Source organism: Pelodiscus sinensis, chromosome 7 (genome assembly GCF_049634645.1).
Source record: "Pelodiscus sinensis isolate JC-2024 chromosome 7, ASM4963464v1, whole genome shotgun sequence".
NCBI lineage: Eukaryota > Metazoa > Chordata > Testudines > Trionychidae > Pelodiscus > Pelodiscus sinensis.
The window spans coordinates 10,137,996-10,154,505 of NC_134717.1; the positions used below are offsets into that span (position 1 = coordinate 10,137,996).

The 16,510-nt window shown below is 47.1% G+C and overlaps 1 protein-coding gene across 1 annotated transcript in view; it reads right to left on the minus strand.

Moving 5' to 3' along the window:
* MYLK (myosin light chain kinase) overlaps window positions 1-7,182 on the minus strand; it is a 337,126-nt gene extending 329,944 nt beyond the window's left edge. Inside the window, exon 1 of the mRNA XM_006137678.4 lies at window positions 7,044-7,182. The gene's annotated coding sequence lies outside the window, so the exon portion shown is untranslated. The remainder of the gene's footprint in view (window positions 1-7,043) is intronic.
* Between the last annotated feature and the right edge of the window lie 9,328 nt (window positions 7,183-16,510).

Sequence of the window (16,510 nt, forward strand, 5' to 3'; positions counted from 1 at the left end):
GGAGAAGCTCCTGTAGACCCTCTTAAAACCTTAAATCCTGCAAGCTGGATGAACAAAAGATAGATTAAGCTCACATGTTAAATTCCAGTAAACCTGAAAAGCCTCAGTTAATAAATCACTAAGAGAAAGTTTCTCTCAGAACCTCCCACTCGACAGAAGTGCAAGCTAAATTTATTCCAGAACTTCAGAGTTTAATTTTCAGGATGCAGCTGTCTCCCCCATGGACTTCTAATCTCTCAAAAACAAGCCCTCAATTGCTTATTAAGGGCTTCAGTCTACTCTTACTTACATCAGTGCAACTCCATTGATTTCAGATTCTCGTCATTGAGAGAAACAGCAGCACCTGAGAATCTCCAGAGAGACTCCCCCAAAAGAAAAGACACTCCCCCCCCAGTTGATAAATAATTATGAAGACATGAAATTTACTTAGCTAAAGTTTCCACTACAGGTTGAACTTCACTAGGCTCACACCCTCAGGACCTGACTGGTGCATAACCAGAGACTTTGCTGAACCACGAGAAGTCAATATTGTCTAGCAGTATTACTAATACTTTCACTGCTTCCTGGGCTATTAGAAGACATTCAGGGGTAAATCAGAGCTAAACAACAGCACAGAATACGGAGAGTCAGGATTGATGGCAGTAATCAAGCTTTATGGGACTGTGGCAAATTTAGCCACATCCATGTTAAGTGGACATCTGGCTTACTGAAGTCATGCTGGACCCTGGATGTTGCCAGACCAGAGAACGCCGGACAAGAGAGGTTCAACCTGTCATTTAAGTGGGAGTTTTGCCTGCATTAGAACTATTGGCTTGAATTAGAAGTTAGCTCCTGTGAAGCACTACTGTGACAGAGTTTAAGTATAAGAATAATTTAAGCATAGTGGTCTTGGCATATATATTTATTACAAATTAGCACGGTCTCTTCTCTATGACATGACACATGCCATGGTGTTGTAGTAGCCATGTTGGTCCCAGATATACAGTAGTAAGAAAAGGTGGGTGAAGTATCATCTTTTATTGAACCAAATTTGGTGAGAGACAAGCTTTGGAACTTATGCAGAGTTGTGTAAACACAAAAGCTCTTCACTCATACCAACAAATGTTGGTCCAAATAAGAGATATTACATCACCACCTGGTCTCTCTTTGCTACTGTGAAACACACTCAGGCTCAAACCAAATCCCTGAATCTGAACAAATGCTAATTTGTGGAGCAAAGAGGGGCTCAGAATACAAATCTTGGCCACAATCGGTCTACTGATCTGACCCCAAAATTCTTCCTATACCCATCTTCCATCTACCAATATTTATTTATGGCACGTATCACCATAGCTCCAAGTGCTTGTTGATTCCATCACTCCCAGATTGAGTGTTTTGGAACTGTCTCCAAATCCTCAGATCTATTTGCATCAGCAATTAGCTTTAAGAGGTTCTGAAAGTAATTTGTAATTGTTGATTTCTAAATCTCTCTAGCACTGCACATTTAGCCTGTTTGTCTTGATTAGGGCTCTTGGTTGCCTCTAAGACTACGTCTACACTGGCAGCTTCTTGTGCAAAAACTCTTCCCAGAAGAGAGCGTCTACACTGGCATGTGCTTTTGCGCAAGAGCATCCTTTCCACTGTAGACGCTCTCTTGTGCAAGAAAGCTCTGATGGCCATTTTAACCATAGGGCTTTTTTGCACAAGAAATTCATGTTGCCTATCTACACTGGCCTTTTGCATAAGAACAGTTGCGCGAAAGGGCTTATTCCTGAGCAGGAGCGTCAGAGTTCTGGTGCAAGAAGCCCTGATTTCATACATTAGAACATCAGTTTACTTGCGCAAGAACACGCGGCCAGTGTAGACAGGCAAGTTTTTGCACAAGAGTGGCCGGCCACTTTTGCGCAAGATCACGCCAGTGTACACATAGCCTAAGAGTAGAATCTCTGCCCAAAGGAAGCCCTAAAGCTCTAGTAGGAACACAAAACAAAAACAACAACAAAAACTAACAAACCTCTCCCAAAAATAGGGCCAAGACCAATAAAGAGCTGTGTGTTAGTTTCTGAAACCTATCCTGAGCAAATGCAGTAAGGCTTTCCCCCCCCACACACACACACACTTTCAACCTTACACAGGCAAGTCAGATGAATCTTACTAAACAATTCCCTTCATTCTCTCTGGCATCATGCAGTAGGGCAAGTACACTTAGGGAAGACACATCAGATGCTTGTAACTGTAGAGTATCAAGTTCCAAATTTCCTTGGCAGCAGACCCTTTGAGATTTCCGTACAAAACTAATAAAGATTAGGGTGATGACATTAACTGGAGTTGAGCCTTTCATATGTACATATTATCCTAACTGTGGTATGCCTTAACCATGTTCTTGAAGCATCGAAAGCAGCACGCTCTATTACAGCAAGCCACAGTAGCACATCTCCTTGTAGGAAACAGTCTACTACTGGTACTAGCTAATGGAGTTACTCCTATAACTCAAGTGATGGAAGGCTGAGTTATGGGGATGGAGTTTCATACTCTGCTGAGGCAGGGGTTAATTATGGAAAGATTATATTGAGTATTCGGCAATAAAACTTAAATGCAGATAATAACTAATGCTCTAAAAAATGTTTCCTCCTTAACTCTATACAGAGAAAAGTAAGCTTCATATTGGGGTGGATCAAACTGAATATTACAGAAAAATGCCAGGTGTCAGAAAGTTACTAGTAAATATAATATAGATCCGTTGTTCTCAAATTTCATGGTACTGCAACTCCCCTTTCTGACAACAGAAGATCTCAGTGCTCAGGCTACAAGCTCCCTGCTTAAGCTGAAATCCTTGTGCTGCAGCTTTGACGATAATGATACAGGTCTATCACATCATGACTGATTTGAAGAAAGTAAGTAAGGAAAAGTTATTTACTCCTTCCCATAACACAAGAACTAAAGGGGTCACCAAATGTAATTAATAAGCAGTAGGTTTAAAGCAAATAAAAGGAAGTATTTCTTCACACAATGCAGAAACAACCTGTGGAACTCCCTGCCAGAGGATATTGCAAAGGCCAAGACTATAATAGGGTTCAAAAAAGAACAAGATAAATGAATGGATAATGGGTCTATCAAAGGCTATTAGGATGGCAGAGATGGTGTCTTTAGCCTCTGTTTGTAAGGACTGGGAATGGGCAACGGGATGGATCACTTGATTATTTTTTCTGTTTATTCCCTCTGGGGGTCTAGCATTAGCCACTGTCAAAAGACAGGATACTTGATTAAATGGACCCTTGACCCAGTATGGTTGTACTTATGTGGAGCTCCACTACCCCGAGTGGGCCAAAGCACAAGAGCTTCAGCCACAAGCAAGGGGCCTGTAATCTGAGTGCCAACTCTCAGAGCTGAAGCCTTTAGGCTTGGGCTTTGATCTCAAGCGGGTGGGGCTTCAGCTTTGCCCCGGGCCCCAACAAGTCTAATGCCAATCCTGGCAACCCCCTTGAAATGGGGTTCTGGCTCACAGTTTGAGAACCCCTGTAATAGATTAAAAGAAAGACATCCTTCCAATTCACATGACACTCCTAAAATCTATCAGTTATTTGTAAGCTTCCTGGCTGTGAGAGGGGAAAGATTCCAAGCTGCTAACCAAGGTATGTTCATCAAATACAGAACAATCCAAGCAGAGGGAAAAAACAGTTGTTGGAAATGTATTCAACATGTAGGTGCAAAGTGTGCCCCTATATCCAGAGCCAACATGGTTCCACCGCCAAGGAGCAGAGGGCAACATTCAGGAGGAATAGAACTCATTGCAGATCAGTTAGCCTAGCTCAGCTGGGGCTCCTTGCCTGGAAGCATTTATGGGCAGGGTAAGGTGGAACCCAATATAGCATTTATCCTCCAGTCATTTCCCCTGTAGAGCCACGCTCTATGCCAGGGGCAAGCAATTAAAAAACCAGTTACTTACGCCTCTACAGGTATCAAGTGATTACAGCTCTCGTTGGGCATGGATCCCAGCAAGGACTGGGACACTGCTTCCTGCTGCTTTTCTATTGGCTGTGAACATTGATCTGTAGCTAACAAGAACTGTGACCACCCAATACCTGCAGAGGTGCAGGTAAATATAGAGGGACTAACCTTGTGGACCAGATCCATCCTACAGGCCAGAATTTGCCCATCCCGCTCTCTCTCTGGCACAATTCTGCTGCCACTCCTCAGCCTAGAAAGGAATATTTCTCCCTATGCATCTCTTGGCACCCAATAAGAATACTTGGTCTGGGGACCGTATATCCAGTTTATAGACAAGGAACAGATAATTTAGGGGGAGGGGGGATTTCCAGACTCTGCTAGTCAATTTCATGCCATTCCATCCCCATTTCCACCCAGGAAGTGATGCCAAACTAATGGCTAAATGTGCATGACAGGAGACAGGAAAATGCAGTGAAAAAGAATTCCCAAGTGTATTACTCCATGGAATAAAATTAGAGCGATAAGTAGTAATTTCACCTCCCAGCAAGCTAATAATTTTAAGTATCCCACTCCCTTCCACCCCTATGTATGCATTATATCTGAATAAGGTTAACAATTTAACCCCTGAATGCCTCAGCTCAGGACTTTGTGCAACACAGTAAAAGTTACATTATGAACAGTACACAATATTACAATTAAAAAAACTTAAATTCAAAGGGTCTATTGGGAGAAATATTTCTATGTATCTGAACACATACACTTCTTTATATTTTAAAGATCCAAAAGATGTTTGATTGAAAGTTGTGTTGGATTGTAATTACTACCTCACTGAAATATGCTCTAAATAAGTCTTTGCCACTACCAAACAAAAGATTTTTTAAATTAATCATTGATAAAAGGATATGCTGTGTTATTTGTTTTTCAAAATGATTAATTTCTGGTAATCTGGTAGTCCTTTTGCCTTCAGGGGAAGCCCTAACGCTTGTGGTAGGAAAACAAAACAAAAAATACCCTCTCCAAAAATACAGGGTCAGAACAAACAGAGATTCATGTGATAGTTTCTGAGATCTTGCCAGGGGATGTAGTGAAGACCAGGGCTTTAACAGGGATTAAAAAAGAACTAGATAAATTCATGGAGGTTAGGTACATCAATACTTATTAGCCAGGATGGGTAGGAATGGTGCCCCTAGCTTCTGTTTGTCAGAGGCTGGAAATCAATGCAGGAGAGGGATCATTTGATGATTATCTGTGGTGTTCACTCCCTCTGTGGCATCTGACATTGGTGATTGTTGGAAGACAGAATACTGGGCTAGATGGACCTTTGCTCTAACCCAGTATGGCCATTCTTATGTTCTTATCTTGAGCAGTGTCCACAACTCCAGTGAGACTTTTTGCAACAGAAAGGACTGCAGCAACAGTGTGATTTCTGAAGAGGTCTTAATAGTTTTGTAGGAAACCAAGATTCTGGATCTTCCAAATGCTTAGGTACATGCTTCACTCTACTTATGCAAGAAGTACCTGTTGACTTCAGCAGTTCTACTCAAGTATCCAGTTCTTGTTCATCAGTATTTTGGCATTAAGACCTGAAGCATGAATTGTATTTTTCTAACACTGCCACTTTGGTATTAGGGTACAAACCAAGACAGATCTCAGATGTAATCACTCTAGCTCTATTTACATCAATCACTCTAGCTCTATTTACATCAATGATTTTTTATTTTGATGGAGTGGGGGTGATTTACACCAGGGCTGTGTCTAGACTGGCCAGTTTTTCCGGAAAATCAGACGCTTTTTTGGAAAAAACTTTCCAGCTCTACACTGGCCGCTTGAATTTCCGCAAAAGCACTGACTTCCTACTGTAAGGAATCAGTGCTTTTTTGCAGAAATACTATGCTGCTCCCGTTTTAGCAAAACTCCCTTTTGCGCAGAAGGGCCAGTGTAGACAGCTGAGATTTGTTTTCCGCAAAAAAGCTGATCACGAAAATGGTGATCGGGGCTTTTTTGCGGAAAAGCACATCTAGATTGGCCACGGACGCTTTTGCGGAAAAGTGTCCGTGCCAATCTAGACGCGCTTTTCCAAAAATGCTTTTAACGGAAAACTTTTCCGTTAAAAGCATTTCTGGAAAATCATGCCAGTCTAGATGTAGCCTTGATGAATATTTGCCCCTCTGACTTCCTTCCTCCCCCCATGCATGGCACAAGAGCCTTTTCACCTGTGGCTCCTGCCACCCAGCACACCTTTCTTCCTCAGCATCTCCAGCCTCAGCTGAACATGTCTCTTTATTCCCTCGCTTGACTGCACCATTTAAAGGACACAATAGCAGATTGAGAGAGAAATCAGCTCTGGACAGCCTGGGGGAACAGTTAGTCTGAAAGAAGCTATTCACAAAACCCGACTGGGGCTCTAGGAGGAGTATGTGATACTTTGTGGATATAAAAAGAAATGGCAGTGCGATGTGTGATAGCCAAGGAGGAGCTCTCGGACCTTCGCTCAGCAGAGGAGTTGCAAAGCCCCTGCCCACAAAGCAGCTCCAGGCTCTGCAATGCCACTTCCTGTCGTGTCCCCCCCCCCCCCCCCCCTCACTGGCACCTCGCTACGGGCTTCCAAACGGCCCCTCCCGCACAGAGGGCGGGGGAAGGGAAGTTTTAATGACCTCTGCTCTAAACCCAGCCGTGATGGCAACCCCCGCGAGTGCATTTCACACAGGCCGTTCTCGAGCCCGCTCCCACAAGCCCTTTATGAACCCGGGGGCAAGCGGGCTCGCCTGGGAAGGGAAGCCCTGCAGGGTACCACGTACTCACACACCAGAGGAAAGTGCAGCCCAGCCCTCCGCCCCGGGGCTTCCCGAGCTTAGCGCGGGCTCGGCTCGCTAGGGGCTGAAGGGACACGAGTTAGCCAGAGAGCTCCGCGCGCACCGACCCGTTTGCAGAAGCGACTCCCCAGCCTGCGAGCCGAGGAGCTGGAAGAGCGGTACTCCAAGCGGAAGGCTGGTCAGACCCAACCTGCGCCTTGGCTCGCCGCCCGCACCGGGCTCTCCAGCAATCCGAAGGGACGGGTCAGGAAGGAAGCAGCGGCGAGCCCCGGGGAATGAATGAGCAAAGAGGGAGTTACTCACCGCGATCCGCCGCCACTGCTCAGGGAATCCTCCTGGGGGAAGAGGGACACACACGGAGGAAATTAAGCCAGCTCCCTTCCTCCTCCTGCAGAGTTCCTCAGCTGCACCATGCGAGTGGGGGTTTGAAGCTTCCCTGCCCCTCAGAGCAGCAAGCAACGGGAGGGCAGGCGGATGCTGTCGCTTTAGCAGAACCCTTCTTAGAGTGTGCAGAGGCTGGGAAAGGCGGGTTTTGTGCACGCGCTGGGAAAGTTTCAGAGACTTTTGACAAACGTTGGTGACCTGGGGGAGGAGGGGTGGCTGAGCGTGCAGCAGAGACGAACACAGCTGCTTGCCTGGTCTGAGACCGCTCAGTACCCAAAGTCCACACCTCCTCCGCAGCTCACAGATCTCTACAACAGGCGGCTCGCTGGGCTCCCCAGAGATCAAAGGAGCACGCAGTTAGGAATCAGACGCAGAAAGGAGTCTGATTGGAGAGACAGCAGGGAAAGGAATCCTTCCCGAGAGCACACACAGATCAAAGGCAGCTACAAAGAGAAGTTGCTAGATTGATTCATGGGAAGAGTCTGAGTCCCCTTGTGGCTATAAAAACACTGTCAAATCAAACTTCCTCTCACACCTGTCAGTGTTACAGGCGCCCACTTTGCACAGGTGTGACAACACACGATACAAAGCAGTGGAGAAAACTGAAAGGTTGTTTTCATACCTCTCCAATTCCAGTCTTGCTTCTGTGTGAGAGAAGAATGTGTAAAACCACGAACACAGGATGTTTGAATAATGATAGAAATGTAGCCGTGTTAGTCTGGGGTAGCTGAAGCAAAATGCAGGACAATGTAGCACTTTAAAGACTAACAAGATGGTTTATTAGATGATGAGCTTTCGTGGGCCAGACCCACTTCCTCAGATCAAATAGTGGAAGAAAGTAGTCACAACCATATATACCAAAGGATACAATTAAAAAAATGAACAAATATGAAAAGGACAAATCACATTGCAGAACAGGAGGGGGATGCGGGGGAGGGGGGGAAGGAAGGTAAGTGTCTGTGAACTGATGATATTAGAGGTAGGGAGAGTGGGATGTTTGTGAGTTAATGGCGCCCTAGGCATTACAGACACTTACCTTCCTTCCTCCCCCCCCCCCGCATCCCCCTCCTGTTCTGCAGTGTGATTTGTCCTTTTCATATTTGTTCATTTTTTTTTAATTGTATCCTTTGGTATATATGGTTGTGACTACTTTCTTCCACTATTTGATCTGAGGAAGTGGGTCTGGCCCACGAAAGCTCATCATCTAATAAACCATCTTGTTAGTCTTTAAAGTGCTACATTGTCCTGCATTTTGCTACAGGATGTTTGGGTTTTAATAAACTATTTACAGTTCAAATTAAATTTTAAACTGATATTAATAGACAGAAAAGCACTGAAGAATCCAGAATCTAAATCCTGTTCAGAAAAGTAAATGCAGTCCTGGTTTTAAACCCTAAACATAAATTTTGAAGCTGGATATTCTGAGGGTCACAGCTCACTCCAGGGTCAGGGCCTCCGTCAAATAATCCTTACTTATTACCGAAAAATACTTTACACATATTAAGGAACTAATTGTTTCTTACTGAGAATTTTAATGGTGTAAAGGTCTGAACTGCAAATGTGTAGTGGACAGGGGCACACAAGTGTCAGCTTTAGGATGTGTTCAGGTGTGGTTCCCATCAAAGGCAAACTCCTGGAAATGTGACTCTTAGTTCTGGTTTGTCCCTTTGTTTGTTAAAAGTGGAAGGTAGAAGGATTGCCTCAATGGCGGCCCGTCAATACAGGTGAACTAGGCAGTCGCCTAGGGCACCAAGATAAACGGCTGTTGAGGGCTTTGGAGGTGGGGGTGCCGATCGCGCATTTTGCCTAGGGCGCCAGTTGCTGGCAGCTTGTCTAGGGCCGCTCCTGGATTGCCTCCACTGGATATTTTTGAAACGTACTGGTGCTCTGTCACAGAATGCAATTCTGGCTATAAATCTCCTTTTCTCCCCAGTGTTCCTTAAATTACTCCACATTTAAACATGGTTGCACACACAAAAAAGTGGGATAAAAACAGGCTCCAAATCTGTTTTATTACTTTTAGTGATGCCAGCAGAATTACATTCGTAAGGCTTTAAATATTCATTCTAGTCCTTGGATAAATTTTATGCACAAAAATTAACAATGAGCATCCTTTAAAGGAGGCACTATTGGATATCTCTTTTGCTGGTGTGTCATCTGTCTCACAGCATTAGCTGTTGATAGGTTTGAGGAGCAAGTTACACCACTAGTACTGCTAGTCTAAGAAATCACTCTTAGTTCTCTAGACACAGCGCCACAAAAGGGTGCAGGACTAAACCCCCTTCTTCAGCTGGTTTGAATCATCATCATCTAGAAACAAAACAAAAGCAAACAGAGCCCTGTAAACGAGTCTGACACAGTTCGCCACCAACACGGCCGATGGCCCCCAGTTTATTGGTCGTGCGGGCCAGTCCTGCAGCAACCGGTACAAACCACCACCGAGGCCTGCCCTGTTCCCGTTCCTCCGCTCCCTTTGCTATGCACGCCCGAGGTTGATTCGTCAGCCAGCGGAGTAGGGGGGTTCGGGCCCACCCCTTCTCCGAACCCCGGCCCAGGGCCCTGAAGGCAGGGACTCACGGTCCCTCCCTAGCGGATGGGGGAAGTGCCCCAAAACACACCCGCTCACGGGCTACACGACCCCGCCCTGGGCCGCTTCCTACTGCGCCCTTCCTTAAGGGCCGGCCCCTGCCATGTGTCCCAGCCTCACCTCTCCAGCCTCCTTCCTCCCTGCCTCTCTCCCCCTTCTGCAGTTCCGGCCCCGGATTTAAATCCCCCGCCGGCTCTGCCCCCCCCGTGCGTCACTTCCTCCGCGTTGCCCAGGAGCCCCCCGTCCCCCATGACGTCATCCGCCCGCGCCTCTCTGGCCCCTCCCTTTTGGGCCTCGCCTAGAGGTTCTCCTTGCCTCCTGGCGTTTCCCGCGCCGAGTCCCGGCTCGGCAGCGCGGCCCGCCGTATCGGGGCCATGCTGGCTCCCCACCCCCCGGCGTGTCCGTCCGTCGTCCCCCCGAGCACCCCGAGTGCGGGGCGGGAGCGCCCCGTCACAAGCCCAAATTCCATAATCTGTGTGTCTTCAATGGCTGTTTAAATAGAACCCCTTCCATTATGCACACTTACAAGTGTTTGGCACAAGAGAGGGAGCTTTTATGCACCCACTCACGCACACAGGACTGGTCTTAGATGCTGGTTAGCTGAGGCATGGAAAAAGCATAAGTAATGGCAGCACCTTTGGGGATGGAGGTCTCATCTGTCCAGCAGCTTTGACCAAGTGTCCAAGATAGGTGCCACTATCACCACTTATGCTTCTCTGAACCCTGAGTTCCACTTTCCTCAGCTAGTGGTGCAATCTTCTCCAAAGGCATCAGGAAGAAATGAAACATTTTCCTTCCCAGTTGCTCAAATCTGGGGGGAGACAGATGGTACTCTCCACAGATCCCTACCTCGTGAGATATCAAAATGAGATGGTACTCTTCAATGCTTCACCTTCTTGGGATGACAAAATGAGATTATGAGATGTCAAAACAAGGCCACCCTTAAAACAGATTCTGCAGATGTTCAAAAGATGATCATAAAGGTTCTACTAAGCTCCTTGGTCTTGGCTTAGCTTCACTAGGTTTTGGATATAGCCGTGGCAAGGCTGGATTAGGACATAGACATATCTTGCACCTCAGCTGTCGCAGTCCTGCAATGACATCTTAATCTCACTTCTTTTGATTTGAAAGATTATTCCAGCCTTCACAATCATAAAGGAAACATGTTCTGAGTGTGTCACCAAGAAAGTGACATTTGCCTTTAATCAAAGGGAGGAGCTGTGGCCACTAAAGCCACTTAGATCCCAGTAGGGGCCAGGCCTGCTTTTGTGCTAGTTGTGGGGCTATCATTGGCTCCCCTTTAGTGGAGCTCAGATGCTCCATTCCCATTTTGGTCCACAGGTCAAATTGGAAGAGGAAAAACTAGAGTTGGCCTTTGTAATGGGCTAATGGCAAAAGGGAATAAAGGCTGCACCATGCAAAACTTGGCACAGCTACAATATTTTCCAGTCACATTGTCTCCAGAGCCCCTGCAGGAGCATCTCCCAGGGTGGGCCTGTGCTTTAAAGACACCCTAGGAGCCAGCCACAGGATGAACTGAAAGTAAATGTTACATCTCCTTTGGCATGGATACTAAATGACATCATGCTCTTGACAATGAGTTTTCAAATATGCTAAATGGATGGTGCTGAGTAGAGTAATTCTCTACCGCTATTAACCGGATGCTTTGGTTTTTTAATTGTAAACATCTTGCATGCAGCTGCTCCAGGGACACATTTAGGAAACAGCAGCTGGACGGATTTAAAACTTGTCAAAGCATCTTGACCTAACATTATATTTCTGCAATGTGCAAGACATGGATTGTAACCAACAAAGCCCTCAGAGAGTTTACACAGCTTCTGTAGGGCAATGCTCAGGAAACAAATGAAGGATGAAGTTACCCACTGGAAGTGTTTAGGAACTTAAGTGATTGAGGTTGAACTGTAAAGGCTGTAGATCAGATGATTATCAGGTAATTAGTAGCAGAGCTGCATCAAAGGCACCACAGTCAGTGTAGCACCGCAAGGGGAGGGAGGACTCTTGCAAAACTACCAAGAATCATATCAGTTTCTCACTGCTGCTGCTGTAGTGCCACAATGGAGATTTATACATGGGGTTGGCGGAGAATTGGACCCAAGAAATGGAGGCAGAAGTAGCAATAATATAGCAGCGGTTTCTTTCCACTCCTTGCAATAGCCAGAGGCTCTGTGAGAGGGTAGTGTAGTAGAAACTCCTCTGCTTATACAGGTTGAACTTCTCTAAACTGGGACTCAATGGTCAGCAAAATCTGTAGTCCAGCATGTTGCTGGACCAGAGAGTCCTAGTGGAGGGCCAGAGGCAGGACCCCTGCTGTGGGAGTCTGGATGACTGGCAGCAGGGAGGCCAGAACACCTGCAAGCTCTAGGGAGGAGTGGGGGAGCAGAAGTCTGTTGTGGCAGGGCCTGGAGCTCTGATGACAGGGGTGCAGGCTGCTGTAGCAGGCCTGGCCTGACCAGGAGCCTGGCATTGCAGTGCAGTGCCAGAGGGCCAGGAGCCCAAGGGAGCCGGCAAGGCAGTAAGGTTGGTGGCAGGAAGGCAGCAGCTGGGTCAGCAGAGCCAGGTGGGGAGGTCAGGGCCAGAGGAGCCAGAAATGACCTCCCCATGTCTGGCAATTACCTCACTTTGGGACCAGTCATTCCCAGATGTGCTGGACCAGGGAGGTCCAACCTGTAGTAGCCAGGTGGCTTGAGAATGGGTAGAAGAGAACAGGAAGCTTCAACAAACTTATACTGAAGTCTAATGCAAAGCCTCAGTGACCTCAGCAGTATGAAGACAGAACAACTTCCCAAATGCACAGAACAGGGGACAGTCAGATGTGTTATCCGTTGATATAATTGATTTAGAATCCTATGAGGGTACATTTTACATTTTCGTTCAAGTTTTATGAATTTGGGATCCTGTCATAGGGAGCTGGTGAAGGTAAGTCTGGGGGAGGCTAGTGCACTGCTTCTGCTGAGACCTTGCCCCTTCCCCACCCCTCATGGAGAGAGTCAGGGCAGTGTGCTGCGTGCACTCCCCCAACCAAGGGGAGGAGAAGGGAATGGGTGGGCATACGCTCACCTCAGTCTCCCCAGCCCCAGGGCACCCAGGGAGAGAGGAAGGCGTGCTGTGTGGCCCAGCCTTGGAGCACAGGGAGAGGAAGGAGGGTAAGCCATCTGGCCCAGCCTCTCCAGCCCCAGAGCACTGGGGGAGGGAGGAGGACACACAGCACAGCTGCAGCCCTGGAGCACTGGGAAGGCGGATACTGTGGGTAGCAACACTCCACCCTCAGAATGCGTACAGCAGGTGTTCTAGAGGCAGAATATGTATGGGGCCATGCCTGGCGGTTTGGGAAGGCAAAGCCTTCCCACACATAGGCTACCAGGTGCCCCTGGGTCCTATAGTGTATAGGAATTTGTCTGTACATATTTAAATAGTTTGTGAGCCCTCTAAGGATGCTTACTGTGTTCTGTGATTGCTCTCGAAAATACAGCACCAATATGTGTAAATAGTAGAAGCTCGGAGTTATGAACACCTTGGGAATGGAGGTTGTTCTTAACTCTGAGAAACTTATGGCTGTTTTTAAAAGTTTACAAGTTAGCTAGTGCGCCCCCCCCCCAGCAGACCAGGCTTTTGTTGTGGACCCTGGGGTAGAGCAGCTGGGGTGCTGCCGGGTTGGTCCTGCAGGGACCTACCTGGCAGCCCAGCTGTTCTGTCCCAGGCTTGAGATTCAGCCGCTGTTGAAACTGATCAGCGGCTGATTCCAGGAAGCTGGGGGCAGAGCAATTCTGCCTCCAGCTTCCTGTAGTCAGCCCCTGGTCAGTTTCAGCAGCAGCGGCTGAATCTGGAGCCAGTTCCGACTTACATACAAATTCAACTTAAGAACAAACCTATAGTCCCTATCTTGTACGTAACCCGGGGACTGCCTGTACTGTATGTGACTAAGTTTGTAAATTTGGTGTTCTTAACTCTGAGGTTCTGTTGTAGCTAATCTTTTCATTCTTCTGTAGATTTAGTACGCTTGATAACTTAGACCAGCTGTGCCTATTTCTTTTCTTATTGTTGTATAAAGGACAAATGCCACAACAACTATGTATTTTTTTTTTTAGGGGATCCGCTGGATATGGAAGTAGATACCTTGCTGAGTGCTCAAGTATGTAATTTACAGTATGGTAGGCAATGCTCAAGTGTTTCTCCTGAACTTCATATTTTCATGCCGTTCAGATTTTGGGTGGATGAGAAGATTACATCAAGACACTCATCTGTCATTAAATGTAGTATTTGGTAGCTAAGGGTATGTCTACATTTCAAAGTTAATTCAAACTAACAGCCGTTAGTTCGAATTAACTTTCATTGGCACTACACAGGCAAACCACTAGTTCAAACTTAATTCGAACTAGGTAAACCTCATTCTACAAGGACTAATGTCTAGTTCGAATTAAGTAGTTTGAATTCAGGGCTGTGTAGCCACTTAATTCGAACTAGTGGGAAGCTAGCCCTTCCCAGCTTACCCTAGTGGCCACTCTGGGCACAACCAGGGAACTCGTCTGCCCCCCTCTCAGCCCCAGAGCCCTTAAAGGGCCAAGGTCTGGCTACGATGCCCGTGCCAGGTGCAAGCCTGCCAGCACCCAGCCAGCAGACCCTGTACCTGGCACAGCACGAGCCAGCCACCCACTGCCACCCAGCCCTCTGCCTCTTCCCGGGACCAGGCTGGTGGCTCCCAGGAGCCTGTCCGGGGCTGCAAGAGGTGGGCGCCCGCCTGGTCTAGTACGGAGATCGTGGACCTCATCCGGGTTTGGGGGGAGGTCTCCAACGTCCATGACCTCCGCACTAGGCACAGGAAAGTGGCCGTCTAGGGCAGGATAGCTGCCAGCCTGGCCACCAAAGGCCACATGCAAACCCAGGAGCAGGTTTGCATGAAAATCAAAGTGGTCCAGTGAGACCCCCGACCCTGAGCCCTGAGTTGAGAACATAACATAAGAATGACCATACTGGGTCAGACCAAAGGTCCATCTAGCCCAGTAGCCTGTCTGCCAACAGCGGCCCACACTAGGTACCCTGAAGGGGATGGCCCGAAGACAATGACCAAGCCATTTGTCTTGTGCCATCCATCTCCAGCCTTCCACAAACAGAGGCCAGGGACACCATTTCTACCCCTAGCTAATAGCACTCCATGGAACCAACCTCCATGACTTTATCTAACGTCTCTTTAAACTCTATTATAGTTCTAGCCTTCACAGCCTCCTGCAGCAAGGAGTTCCACAGGTTGACTATTTGCTTTGTGAAGAAGAACTTTCTGTTATTAGTTTGAAGCCTGCTACCCATTCATTTCATTTGGTGTCCTCAAGTCCTTATATTATGGGAACTAATGAAGAACTTTTCTTTATGCACCCTCTCCACACCACACATGCTTATATAGACCTCTATCATATCCCCCCTCAGTCTCCTCTTTTCTAAGCTGAAAAGTCCCAGTCTCTTTAGCCTCTCTTCATATGCGACCTGTTCCAAACCCCTGATCATTTTAGTTGCCCTTTTCTGAACCCTTTCCAAGGCCAAAATATCTTTTCTGGGGTGAGGAGATCACATCTGTACACTGAAGATATGGCGTACCATAGTTTGATACTTCCCCTGGCTTCCCCCTTCCAGCTCCTTCCTCCCAGGTTTCCCCCTCCCCTCTCCCATCCTCTCTCTTCCCCTCTCCCACCTCCTTTTCCCAGTCTCCCCAGAGGTTAATCCCCCCCCCCCAGTTTTGTTAAATAAAGAAAGTTTCTATTTTTGAACACGTGTCCTTTATTTTTTACATCAGGAAGTGGGGCTAGGGAGGGGTAAGTGGAAGGAGGTGAGGGAGGAATGGGGTATGAGCCCCCGATGGGGAGGACTGGGGTGGCTCTGCGGGCTCCTCGGGGTGGAAACTCTCCTGCAGCCCCCCAATTGACCCCCCTCCCCCGGATGGCAGCCTGCGGCAAGTGCAGCTGGGCTGATGGCCGAGTGCTGTGATGTGCTGAGTGGGCGCATTCAGGGCACTCCAAGCCAGGACTGCTTTGCTGTCCCTCATCGAGGTAGAAAAGCAAAAGGGGAACCCTGAAAACTATCTGTCCAGGGTGGGGGTCGGGTCCCTTTAAGCACAGCCCTCGGCTAGCCTGAGACAGCAGCTCCACGCTCTAAGTCCTAACCTGATGCCCTGCCGGCACTGCTTCCAGCCAGCCTTAACTTTGGTTTAGGGTCCACTCAATGTGGACATGCTAGTTCAAATTAGCAAAATGATAATTCGAACCAGTTTTTAGGTCTAGATGCACTAGTTCGAATTAGCTTAGTTCGAATTAACTAATTCGAATTAAGTTAGTTCGAATTAGTGCTGTAGTGTAGACATACTCTAATATAGGTTCACATGTGCTCAAAACATATATTCACACATGAAGTAGACAGCACTGGCATTCCTACCAGGTGTTCTCTGTGTACTGTGCCTGCTGCCTCCGTGCTTCACATCAGTCTTTGACTATATAAATACAGATACACATGCACACTGTGCATTTTCTAAGGTACTTAAAGTACTACCATAAGCATTGTTAACAACAAATAGGAGATATCCTATGGTTTGATGCTAAGCAAACATTCTTTATGCTCCCAAATTACTGAAAAGAAGGAGGGAAAAAAAATCAATGTATCATCTTGGTAGAAAAAAGAATAGGTGGAGCTTAGACAATCATATAATATTATCAGTGAAAAACAGCAGGTCAAAAATCCAACCCCAGCAAAGAAACCAATCCTGCTCCACTAATCTTAGCTGAGAATATTGTCAGCA